This window comes from Anthonomus grandis, chromosome 16 (assembly GCF_022605725.1).
Source record: "Anthonomus grandis grandis chromosome 16, icAntGran1.3, whole genome shotgun sequence".
NCBI classification, from domain to species: domain Eukaryota; kingdom Metazoa; phylum Arthropoda; class Insecta; order Coleoptera; family Curculionidae; genus Anthonomus; species Anthonomus grandis.
In genome coordinates, this window is record NC_065561.1 from 10,790,252 (window position 1) to 10,803,854 (window position 13,603).

The window sequence follows — 13,603 nt, forward strand, 5'->3', positions numbered from 1 at the left end:
AACTTGACATCTATCCTGAGGAGATGCTCTTTGCGGGTCCAGATAGATGTTGCAAGAAAGAGAAAAGGCGGAGTCCAACAAGGCCGATGGTGGCCCGAATACCAATGGCCATATGCGTGCATTTCCTAGAGCTCTATATAAAAAAAAAAAAAAACAAAAAAAAATAGGGTTCGGTTGGGTTGGGTTAGATTGGATTGGGTTGGGTATCTGTGGTCTGTGCGAAAAGCCTTATGTTCCCGTCGCAGTGATAGAGGAACGGAGCAAACCGAAACACTGCACACACATACTCCCAGAGTCGGCAATTCATTTGACAGATAGCGACTGTCATTGAATTTATGCAAAAAAACAGGAAAACATTTAAATAAACCAGTTTACCTCCATTTGTGATACTTCACATTGTTTATAAAGAAACTATTTGCAAAATACACCTTCCGCCACTTTATTTTTTTCAGGTAAAATTAAGCCATTTAAAAAGAAAACCGGTGAAAATACGCTAAATTTGACAAAAGCCGCTAAACTGCAGAATCATATTATTTTTAATTCGGACCAAAATCTAAAATTTACCAAAATAATAATACATTATGGGTGTCTTCGGTATGTTTGTTGCACGAAAATAATAGATTTAGTTACAAGAAAAGGTAAAAACAGTTTTTGTGAAATTAGATTACTTTATTTTGCACATAATACCTAACATTTCACGTGACTAAAAAAATACAGAGTGAATTCTCCACTTTAGAGAAGGCACTCATGAGTCAGCCACACTGGGGACAAGGCTGAAGCTGCAGTGACAAAACGCAGTTAACGACAGAACTGGCAACACCAAACCTAACCTCACCTCAGTTGTCACCTATTTGTTGACAAAATTAATCGAATACAGGGTTATTCTAATGATTAATCACATCCCATAGTGAGTGATTTAGTGCGTGATAACACCCTTGTCGTGATAAAATTTGGCCCCATCATTTTTCGTTAGTTTAGACAAAAGCCGCTAAACTGCAGAATTACCTAAATTATTTTAGTTTTTTTATAGTCGACTGAGTGATTCCCAATTCTTCCGCTTCACCCATCTGAAATCCAGGATTGGCTATATATCGCAGGAATACCTTCATTTTATGATTGGAAGAATCTTCTCGTCTTTCAAGATTTTCTCCCAAAAAGTACGTTGCCATCCAATTTACATTCCCTTCTTCTGTAAGGAGATTTAAAATCTCACCAATCAGCTTCCCTTCGCACTTTGTATTGCTTCTGTGAATTGAATTCTGCTGTTTTATGACCAGCTTATTGCAAGGTGCAAAAGCTTTGCAAAAAAGATGCAAAAATTTTGGGGCAAATGCTCAACTAAGTAAGCAAATGCTTAAACGGGAGTAGATGCTCATGCTTTTAATACAAGTTTGAGCAAAATCTTCTACTTACATTTTTATTCATAAATTATGTAGCAGATGCTTTTCAAGTTTTATAAGTAGAAGTTTTTGTTCATTTTTATTTATGCGGCCCATTGAGTTCGCTATTCTTCTCGATGACAATTTTAACATAACAGAACCAAAAGGGACAAATACACAGCTTACTGCCGAACTTCAGAAACTGTAGGAATCAATGCAGATCGTAGAGATTAAATTACTGATTTTATTAACAAAATGGCCTAGTCCATTAAAACACACTCAAACATTTCACATAACTTTAAGTGCGCCCAGTGCGCTTTGACTTGCATGCAGAAAACAATTATTCTTGGACCACAACGATGATGCGAAGAATCCTCTTCAAGAAATAACTTCTGCAGTCTTGAAAAATCAAAGACGCATTGAGCAACATAGGCTCTTGCCGTTTTCCTGATCTTTTGTTTATGTGTTTTTTAGCGCCTATTAAAAAAAAAAGCATTGGGCAACACCACGAATATACCAGTTTTTCTCTCTAATTCCGGCATCACCGCGGTGACACAAGTACACCGCAAGAAAGACATCTCTGGAGACTCCTGGAAGCTTAACGAAGCTTCTGCTAAGTATATAAGGGCACCTATGGACATACAAAGTAGTAAATAAAACTGTGTAAGTAAGTATATCTAGTAGTCGGAAGAAATCTTATTTAGTAGTTCAGCAGTTAATCAGAAGACTCTTTCTGTGCATCGAGTATTTTAATTCACAGCTAACGACTGAACAGGTAAACACTCCACATTATCTACCACGTTGACTAAGTACTTAAATAAAGGCCTGATACCTAACGTTTTATAGCCTAGAATGAACATCAATAGTGGCCTGCAATTTTCGTAACCTTAAAACCCAAACTAATAGTTCATGTAACAATTTCCAGAAGCAGTCTCTTGATGGCAGTCACCTCCTGATGGCATGAAAATTATATACGTCATACCAGTCATGCTGCATGCTTCACTTCATCTTGTTTGTGTACCAAAATTAAGTTCTTAAACAGGATAAATGTGGTGTATTTGGGTTAGCACTTGGATTAAATCTTAGTCAAAAAAATCCAGCATTTCTGATATATAGGTTCGGTGGCATAATTACTTAATTTTATCTACGAAAATAAGTCACAGAGCCTCTATAAACCTATTGGGAGTTAAAATATTTCTGGCACAACTGTATTCTTTTGATACCTCTTCCTTTAGGTTCAGTTCATCAATTTTCATTATCAGGGTAATTATGAAACATCTGTTCAATTGAACTTCTTTATAGCACCGTGGAAATTATTTCAAAGCACTTAAACAAAATAAACTATTACGTAGGCAACCGATAAGATTAACACGTTGAGTGTTATGCATCCAACATGGATGCATATATCATGATGATTGAGTGGCCGCATGGATCCATAATGGATACAAACTGGTTTTTGTGTTTCTGACCGCCTGCATCCGCATTGGATGCACGGTTTGCATGTGTTGTTATGGGAGCTCTTATATGGTGGCCTGGGGTACCCAAAAACGGCTTGGCCTACGAAATTTATTTTTGCTCTCTGTTCTGCAGAGGAATTTTGAAATAAATGCATACAAAAATAAATACATAGAAAAATGTGGTTTATTCACATAAATTTATTAAATATGAATTAAACTAAACATGAAATTAAACGTAATGAAACCTAACAAGTTAAAACAAAAAACCTGGATTATTCACTTAAGGCAAGCTTATTCACTCACAAACTTCACACCTAAATTTACTTTGAGTTGCTTGTTTAGCCGCTAATTTACTCCCAATCTCTTCAGATTTTTTTTTGTAACAGTGGACACATCGACCTCTTTTTTGTTCAGCACCTTGACTTTCTACTAAAGTATGTTTCACCTGATTATCGGGACCTCGAGCATCCGCATCAACAGGTGGAATGCGAAGCATTTCTCCTGCAACCATTTCTTTAAATTTTATTATTGACATCTTTTCGTTGGCAACTTCTTGGTGCAAAATGTAGGCATTTACGACTGCAGTTCCCGCTAGTAACTCTATAGCTAATTTTCTGTACCACTTTACTTCTTGCCTCAATGATGTTCCATATGACTTCATCTGGTCAGATAGGTCAATAAACGCCTTACATTTATTATAGTCGGCTATAATTTCAGGTTTTTGAACTTCGTCACCTTTTTGTCTAACAGTTACTTGTTTGTCTGTATGTTTAGTACTCAGAACCAAGACGTCATGTTTATCTTTCCATTTCAGAACTACTACACCAGTGTTACTTTCGGCTGCAACAACTTCGTTCTTTAGAAGTTTTTTACTGACTACATCTTTCGGGTTCAGTTTTCGGTTTGCACGCAGCGTTCCAACTAAGTGAGTTTTTCGTTTTGTCAGATAATGAGCTAACCCGACACTGGTGTAATAACTGTCTGTATATAGAGTTCGTCCTTTATCAAGTAAGTTATTCATAAGAGACATTACAACTGCAGTAGACACAGGCATCCCCTTTTTTTTTCAGCACCGCAATATACACTGAGGTTATAGGTATATCCCTTGGAGACACACAATTTGAACAGCTTTATGCCGAATTTATGCTGCTTGTTTTTTATGTACTGTCGAAAAGAGAGACGTCCTCTAAAGGGGACGAGAGTCTCATCAATACATACCTCATTATCAGGTATAATACTTTGAATACTTGGTGCTTGAAAACTGGTTATGAGTTTTTTGAGAAGTGGGTCTATTTTATGAAAACGATTTTGAACAACACCTTCATTATCGTTAAAATGAAGCATTTTTAGCAGCAGCTGGAATCTGTTTCTGCTCATAAAATATCTTCTTTTATTGAAGTACAAAAAAAATGTCTGCTAATATGCTTGGATACTTGGCAGCTGAAATAGTCCCATCCACATAATTATACCAAGGAACCTTTCAATTTCTTGCGAATTGGTGTCCACCCATTTCTGTATTCTGGACTTTCGTTTATAATTTGTGTTTTTAAATTGTGCTGCATAACGATTTGTTTCAACGACTATATGATTTATAACTTCGGCAGGTACCATAAGTTTATAAAAATTATATGGATTTTTATCAAAAAACTGGTCATGAAATTCCGGTTTTACGTCAGGATCATTCTCCATAAACGAAATTTTTTTTAAATTCATACCTGTAACTGGATTCCAAAATGGTTGGTTATCAGAAGCTTTAATATCTTCATCGTCTTCTCAATTTGAGGTGGTGTGTAATCGAAAGTTTTTTATCACATTATCTGTCGTTTGTAAAATCTGGCTGGTACCATTATCATGCGTGGGAAAATTGGAGGTTGCTTCGTCATCTGAAGACATCAAGGTACGTGTACGATCTGGACTGGATTGGTGAGTTTCCAAACCCACGTTAGTGGCTACACCTTTGCTTGTACTGGGTTGAGGACTATCTGTAAAGACAAAAAGTACTTATTACAAATTACAGAGTGTAACATAGAAAGAATTTTTAGTTTATAATAATTAAAATTAATGTTATTGCGATTTTGTTTTATTGAACCCCTATCAAACAACTTCCTCTGTCTTACAATTGTAAATAAGAATTAATTAATTAAAGCGATATAACACTTACCATAAATTGGTTGTTGAGGGATTGCATTTTTTTACGTCGCTTAGGTGTAATAGATAAAGTAGATGAGTCACTGCTTACGTTTCCGCTTTCGGGTTGATACTCGTCTGACAAATAAACGTCACCGAATACAGAATATTCTTCAGAGAGAATTTCCAGCATCATTTTCTCTAATTTAGCTTGTTCTTCTTCGTACGCCATTTTGAAAAATAACACACACAGCAAACCACTATCGGCGATGATAATAAAAGTACTGCAATTAAAGAACTAAAGTAATCATGCGCACGTGTTAAGAGCAACGAATGTTTACAGTTTCCAAGAACTGACAGACGACAGGCACAACAAACAACCGTGGGCAAGTAAAATAACTAAAGGCGCGCAACCGTGATGCGTCCGGCTTCATATTCAAGCAGTGTTGTCAAATATATCTCCCATGTATCTGGGTTGGATACATGCGGTTACAATAAGCAAAACTAATATAATGGCCACGTGTATCAAATGTAGATACATTTTCAAATCCACGTTTTGAGTGCATCTATTTTTTGTTTCTAAATTTTTTCATTTTATGTGTAAATATGTATTTTTAAACAAATTAACAAAAAAAAATGCCCTGAAGACCCACATTTTTTGGTACCATTGTGGCACTCAACGTGTTAAGGTTCTGGTATTTGTTCTTGATGTTTCTCCCTCCCTATGGCCCAACATCTTTAGGTTTGTTACGATTGTTGTATTTTTATTCGTATTTTATAAAATACCCATATTATTTTAAAAATAAACTTAAAAGCTTAAGAAAATAATTTTTAATTATTTTCGGTAACAAACTAATGCAACAACAACCTGAGTAAGGTTCACTTTTACATAAAAAACGCAATATTTCGCACTTACCCAGACAAAAACCGCCTTCGCGAAATGCCAAGGAGCCACTTCTCCGTGATTTATTTCGCTTTTGTTTTAAAACGTAAAATTAATTTGCTAAAAAAGTCGCTAACATTTCGTCGAGCATTCTGTCCCCTTTTTAATACGCTTTGTCTCAAAATTGAAATCATTATGTAAATAACATTTTCTATTGGGTCTGTCCTAGCGTCGACGTGGCAATAAGACGAGTCTTGTTTTTTTTTATTTTCAAACGTTTCTGACCTTTCTTGGGACTTCTAAAGTAAATAGTCCTTTTGGGGGGCTGTTAACTCTAACTTTTATGGTTTATTTACAGTATTTCTGTGTGAGAAAGGAAAAGAGATGAGAGAAGAATGAAAAAGAATTAAAAAAAAATTGAATGCAGCATGTACTTCGGTTCTTTAAAAAAAGGTTCTAACAGCCCAGGGTATTAGAAATATGGATAAATTGTAGGGACTTTTTAACGGATTTTTTGGTATGAAATATGAGTGACTAATGAAATGAAGATTGTATCTAAGCAACTTATCTTGCATTTTGAGCATTACATTCCTAACACTAATTACTCTACTGCAGACAGTAATTAGCATTTTCTTGTTATTTACCTGCTTAAATCCACAGTGTCTAGTAGTTACTGATTAGTGTTAATTTGTTTTTGGTAGGGATCAAATATTCCATATCTTATATTATTTAGGAAATAAATATTAATATTAATATAAATAATAATGCTTTTATTATTCTATAAAAATAATGCAAGAAAACAAAAATAATAATAATACACTGTATTATATACAAAAAAAAAACAAAATTCTATGGAATAAAAGGCAATTTCACCTTCTATTCTTCACACAAAGAAAGGGCTGTTAGGCCTTGAATTTACAAGATTTTATAAACAACGGGATATACTGATCAAAATGTTGTAACAAAAAAAGGCTATAGAATATTTGATAATATTTTACAGAAATAAGCACTATAAAATTTTAAACAATATATACTAATAATATAAATTAATACATAGTAAGAACTAAAAAAAATGAATATGAAGAAAATGATAATCATAAATCTAAACTACTTCTTAGGGACCAGCGAGAAGGTTTTGTTTCATATATCATCATATTTCATATAAAATCATTTATTTCAAATTTGTTTATGGTTGATGCAATAAATATGAATACTTACGAATTCTTAAAAAGTTTTTTTTTATGATTTGGCACTGTTAAAATGTACGGTCGTCTAATATTTAAATTATGAATATCTGTGGGAAATCTAATCTTATTATACAAGTAGGTCGAACTTTTAAAATTAATTATTTTATAGAATAAACACAAAAAAAGCAAAAAGCGTCTATTCAGCATGCTAAGCCACCCCAATTCTGTTAGCTTATAAGAGACAAGCTGTCCTCGTCGTAATTCATAAATAAGGCGTAAGCAAGATTTTTAAATTTTTTCATTACGATTTATATCAGCAAATCCAAAAAAAGACCAAATCCGCAAAATTAAAATTTGATAGTATTAGAAATTCATACAACAAGGCTTTAGTCTTAGGGAGAGCGCCCACCAAAGTGGCGTGACATGTAACATGGCAGTGACATAGCACGGGCATAGCACTGGCGTGGCAGGTAGCGCACACTAAAGTAGCATGACATTAACGCTTTTAAACGTAAACAATATGAACAAAACTCGTCCGCAATGTCAGTTTTGGGTACACCCTTATTGGAAAGAGATGCAAGGACATAGTGGATTTAATGTATTTAAAGATTTGAATATGTATCCGGCGAAATTCCAATCCTTCTACAAAATGAGAAGAGAAACTTTTGAGCTATTACTGACAAAAATTAGTCCAATAATTTCGAACAAGGATACAAATTATAGATATGCAATATCACCTGCAGAACGTGCAGAAGTTTTGGGAAGTCCAAAAACTCGAATAAATTTTATTGGACTGATGTTGTGGGCTCAGTTACTGTCCTCAGGTCTGTTTACAGTCTATCGTTATTACACGTGGTGCTGGAACTACTTATATTTTCTTCCAAAATATTGCCAGCAGTTGACAACATGTAAATTTTAAAGCGTCTTTTTTGGTTTTCGTTCATTTCTTTCATGTCAGGTACCATGCTCATTAGGAAGGAAATGTCTGGGTCTTCATATGGTGTTATAGTCAATGCTTTTCCCACAGACGTCTTTTTAGACCGAAAGTATTCCAGCGCGGATTTATTCACTTCTTCTAAAGATACTGCAGTTTTAGGGATTATACGAGGTTTTTTGGCAAGTAAGATTTGTTGGAAATTATGCACACTGGATGAAGTATTGTTAGTCGAATAATTGCTCTCGGTCGGTGATTTTCCTCATTTTCACATTGCGACTCGTTATCGCCGCTATTGCTCGCACAGGAATAGTCTATAGATGGTTACGATGAAGGTTCTAGGTTACTCTTCATTGGCCTGGATTTGGTAAATGGCGTGAGAAATTGCATGTATTTAGCGAGGTAGTAAGGTCGCGTTTTTTTGGTGGCAGAACAAGAAGGCGTACATTTTTTCAAATATCGTATGCAAAATCCTCGCAAGGTCTTTCACCGTTCTTTGCAAAGCGCAACTACAACAAATACATATTATTAGTTTAAACAATACTTTCTTAAAATATTTTTATACAAGCATTGTTTTTTTTTCAGATATTTTGCTACTGGTAGTTTGTTTTAAGCATTATCCTACTATTTTTTAAGAGGTCATACTATTGTACGCAAAATTGTGTACGAAACATCTACAACAGTTTGGACAGTACTCCATCCAGAATATCTGCCCAAACCATCAAGACAATTATGGCTTAAAACAGCGTAGATACTGGGAACTTTGGAATTTGCCTAAGTGCTGTGGCTCATATCAGGATTAAACCCCCCTCCTCCCCCCCCCCCCCCGAAATCTGGGTCAGCATACTTCAACTACAAAGATATTTTTCTCTGTATTTTTAGTTGTGGCTGATGCAGACGGGCTATTGTTGTCAGTTGATATTGGTGAATATGGACGAAATAGTGATGTCAGAGCATTTAAAAAAAGCGCATTTGGAAAAGCAGTAGTTGGTGACCAACTTAATCTTCCCGAATATAAACCGTTGCTAGGAGAAAATGATACTGCAAGTTTTCCTTACTATTTTGTAGCAGACGAAGCTTTTCCCCTCTTAGATCGTGTCATGAAACCATATCCCAGAAGACATTTTACAAATGAAAAACGAATATTTAATTACAGACTTTCTAGAGGGCGAAGGTCTATTGAGTGTGCATTTGGTTTGCTTGCTCTGAACTTCAAAGTTCAGAGTATTGGAGACTCCAATATGTTGCAATATTGATAAAATTGATAGCATCATTCAAGCTATTTGTGTGTTACACAATTTTATACGTGTTTATGATGGAGTTTTTACTAATCCGACATTCCAATTGAAAGAACGTATTATAGCCAATAATAATCCAGTACAACCTGGGAGGCATCGCAGGCCAACAAATGGTGCATTAGAATTAGGAAATAGACTATGTAATTTTTTTAATCATCCTACTGGTGCCCTGCTTTGGCAAAATGACCACTGCGTTTTATAGATTTGTCAGTACATATGCCTGAATAGGTAAATAAAAATAGGGTATTCTAGTAAAAAGTAAGATGTTTTTAGCCCTCATCTGTTGTTTTATTCGTTTTTTTCCTAATAAATATCGTAACAAATGGTATTGGACATGCCAATAAGAATATGTCATGTTTTAAGCCATTGAAGAATTAAAACAGATCGTCTAATCAAAAAAGTTATTGATACATAAATAATGTTTTCTTCACCTGTTGTTCGATATTTATATGCAAACCCAACGTCCATAAAACCCAAGAAACTTATAATCGCAACTGCGCCGAAGCGTCAACCTCGCTGATACCTGATTACACCACCTGGCTTCCACGTCACCAAGCCGTCAGACAGACTTCAATCAACTTTCGACTCGAGCGTATAGACCGCTTCCTTTTTTAATCTGTATTCACACATAAGAGTGTTTACTTTGTTGTAAAACTAAAATTAAAATATATACATTAATTAGGAAAAACATCAAGTGTATTATTACACATATTTATGGTCCTTCAAACCTGATTACCAGCGAGAAATCGAAGAAGATTATCGCCGTCTCCAGGCAATCCGAGCGGCCATTTTCATCAATCGAAGCGACGAACGACGGTTAAGGGCGAGAAGCAAAAACACTATCTGACTAGTAGCGTGGGTAGTTCTCCGAAAAGAGGTTAGTCCGTTCCGATTAAGAACTATTTTATAAATTCCTATATAATCGTTGATTTGTATAGCATTAAGCGTTGTATTTTCTCATATACATTCAACCTTAATTATTTTACATACTCCTTGTTTTTGTATTATTTTTACATTTGTAAAAGTTTAAATTCTTAAAAACATGTCTTCCGAAGAGGAAAATTTTGTTGCTAATAAATTAATAAAGCTAAAGAATACACGGAAAAACGATAAATCTCAATTAACACGATTCAAGACATATTTTGAGGCTGAAATATTAAAGGAAAACCCAGATTTTAAGCAACTAGATTTTCGTCTTTCTAAAATAACACCGATTTTAAACAATTTTTTTGATATTCAATCCGAAATAGAACTGATAGAAACTTCAGTAGATGATGATATACATGAAAAAGAACGTACGGAGTTTGAAAACAATTACTTTTCTGTTGTTTCACGGTGTCAAACGTATTTAGAAAATCATAAACAATTTCAAACTTCTTCTGCAATGCCTTCACACATAGAAAACAAGTAGACGCTTCGCGTCTACTTTGGTCCGTGGGGACCAGTAGAAATTTTTAAAATTTTTGTCAGTACCACAAAAAAAAATCTCTACAATAATCCAAGGAGTGCCCTAAACACGCAGTGGGGAAGAGACCTGCCGTATCCTCATAAGGCTCTGAGTTTAAACCTTAGCCTCGGCATGGTGCTCTACCCAACTTTTTCTTTTTTTTAGTACTTCGACAGAATTAACATCTATAGTAAATACAGAGAGAAAAGGGAAGGTCTCATTATCTATTATAATCAGAAATAAATTTTATTGAAATATTACTTACTTATTTCTGGGTATCATGCTTCAGAGAACCATGATGTGTTACAATACGCTCCGCTCTCAAGTAACTCGTATAAATATAACCAAAATTCAATGATACCTTCTTAGTTTATTATAATGCGCCATCTATGGTAAATACGCTAAAACAGAGTCCTCAATTATAATACACTGTTGTACTGACGAACGTTATGGCGTATTCGCCATAGTATGCAGATAATTTCATTTACGTTTTTAAATTATGCTCCAAATTCAAAATGTATTTTTTTACCTTAAAGGCCATTCAAAATTAAGTAAAAAAGTTTTATAAATAAATTTTCCACGATTTATCCGTGTCACAAGATAAAGGAAAAAGAGGGTCCCATTTATTAGAGTATTGGAAAAAGACAACCGTGTTTTTATGTCGATTTTTTTTATTTTTCAAATTTATTTTTAAAAGCTTATAGTAAATAAGATATAAAAAGAATTGACATGAGGAGAATAAGGAATAAAAGTAACCAAAAACGAAATGAATCGAAACTATAGAAGCCGAGATATAAGTAAAAATGTGGGAAAAACAAAAGAAAACTGGTTTTTTCCCACCGTACCATTTTTTTTTCCTAATATGATTATTGGCAAATTTCAAAGTAAGCCCTAAACTAACAATTTCTATTAAAAAAACCCAATAAAAAAATAATTTTTTTTTGGTCAAAAATCGAAAGGGGTATACCCACGAAAAATTTCGAAAAAATGGTTTTTAATTTTTTATAAATAAACTATAACTCTGACAACTTTTTGTATTAAATAAAAGTTCTCAGGCATATCACGAGGTATGCGTATGTCAAAATAAATCGGTTGTAGCTATCATAGAATCGGAGAAAATTGAAAAAAACTATAAAACATAAATATTGAATTATGATGAGCCCTATGGAAAAATTTTAATTTTTTATTTTTCTATCCTATACTACTTCAGAGTACCTTTAAAAAAGATTATTACCGATTTGACTCTAAAACGAACGGAAAACCTATTTCTTTGCATTTTTCGATTTTCGAACAAAATCCGGGTCAAAATGAGCATTTTTTCAAAATATGCTCCGAATTTAAAATTTCTTTTTTCTACTTAAAGACGACTTAAAAAGTAGTAAAAAAGCTTCATGACAAATTTTTCCACGATTCATACGAGTGGCACAATATAAATAGAAAGATTAGGTCCCATAAGAATTGATGTTTGGGGATAAGAAAATCGGGTTTTTTCGTGGATTTTTGTAATTTTTTAGTTTTATTTTTGAAAGCCAATACTAATTAAATATGAAAGGAGTAGACAGATGAAGAAAAAGGAGCAAAAAAACCATCAGTGAATTAAGTCGAAGCTATAGAAACCGAGATATTAATAAAAAGGTGGAAAAAACAAAAGAAAACTCGTTTTTTCCCATGATACCATTTTTTTTTCCTAAAATAATTATTGGCAAATTTTAAAGTAAACCCTAAACTAATAATGTCCAGTAAAAAAACTCAATAAAAAAATAATTTTTTTTTTGGTCAAAAATCGAAAGGGGTATACCCACGAAAAATTTCGAAAAAATGGTTTTTATTTTTTTCTAAATTAACTGTAACTCTGACAACTTTTTGTTTCAAATAAAAGTTCTTAGGAATTTTATGAGGTATCCGCATGTCAAAATAAATCGGTTCTAGCTATTATAGAATCGGAGAAAATTGAAAAAAACTGTAAAACATAAATATCGAAATATCAAGAGCCCTATGGAAAAATGTAAATTTTTTATTTTTCTATCCTACACTACTTCAGAGTACCTTTAAAAAAGATTATTACCAATTTGACTCTAAAATGAACAGAAACCCTATTTCTTTGCAATTTTCGATTTTCGAACCAAATCCGGGGTCAAAATGACCATTTTTTCAAAATATGCTCCGAATTCAAAGATTCTTTTTTCTAGCTAATGTCCATTCAAAAACTAGTGAAAAAGCCCTATGACAAAATTTTCCACGATTTATACGAGTGTCACAATATAAAGAGAAACATTAGGTCCCATAAGAATTCATGTTTGGGAATAAGAAAACCGGGTTTCTTCGTCGATTTTTTTTTATTTTTTAGGTTAATTTTTGAAAGTTAATAGTAATAAGATATCAAAAGAATTGACAGAAGAAGAATAAGAAAAAAAAAGAAACAATCAACGAATTGAATCGAAGCTATAGAAGCCGAGATATAAGTAAAAATGTGGGAAAAACAAAAGAAAACTGGTTTTTTCCCCCGTACAATTTTTTTTTCCTAAAATGATTATTGGCCGATTTTAAAGTAAGCCCTAAACTAACAATTTCCAGTAAAAAAACTCAATAAAAAAATAATTTTTTTTTGGGCGAAAATCGAAAGGGGTACACCCACGAAAAATTTCGAAAAAATGGTTTTTATTTTTTTATAAATAAACTATAACTCTGACAACTTTTTGTAATAAATAAAAGTTCTTGGGTATATTAAGAGGTATTCGCCTGTCAAAACGAATTGGTTCTAGCTATTATAGAATCGGAGAAAATTTAATAAAACTGTAAAACATAAATATCGAATTATCAAGAGTCCTATGGAAAAATGTCGATTTTTTATTTTTCTATCTTGCACTACTTCAGAGTACCTTTAAAAAAGG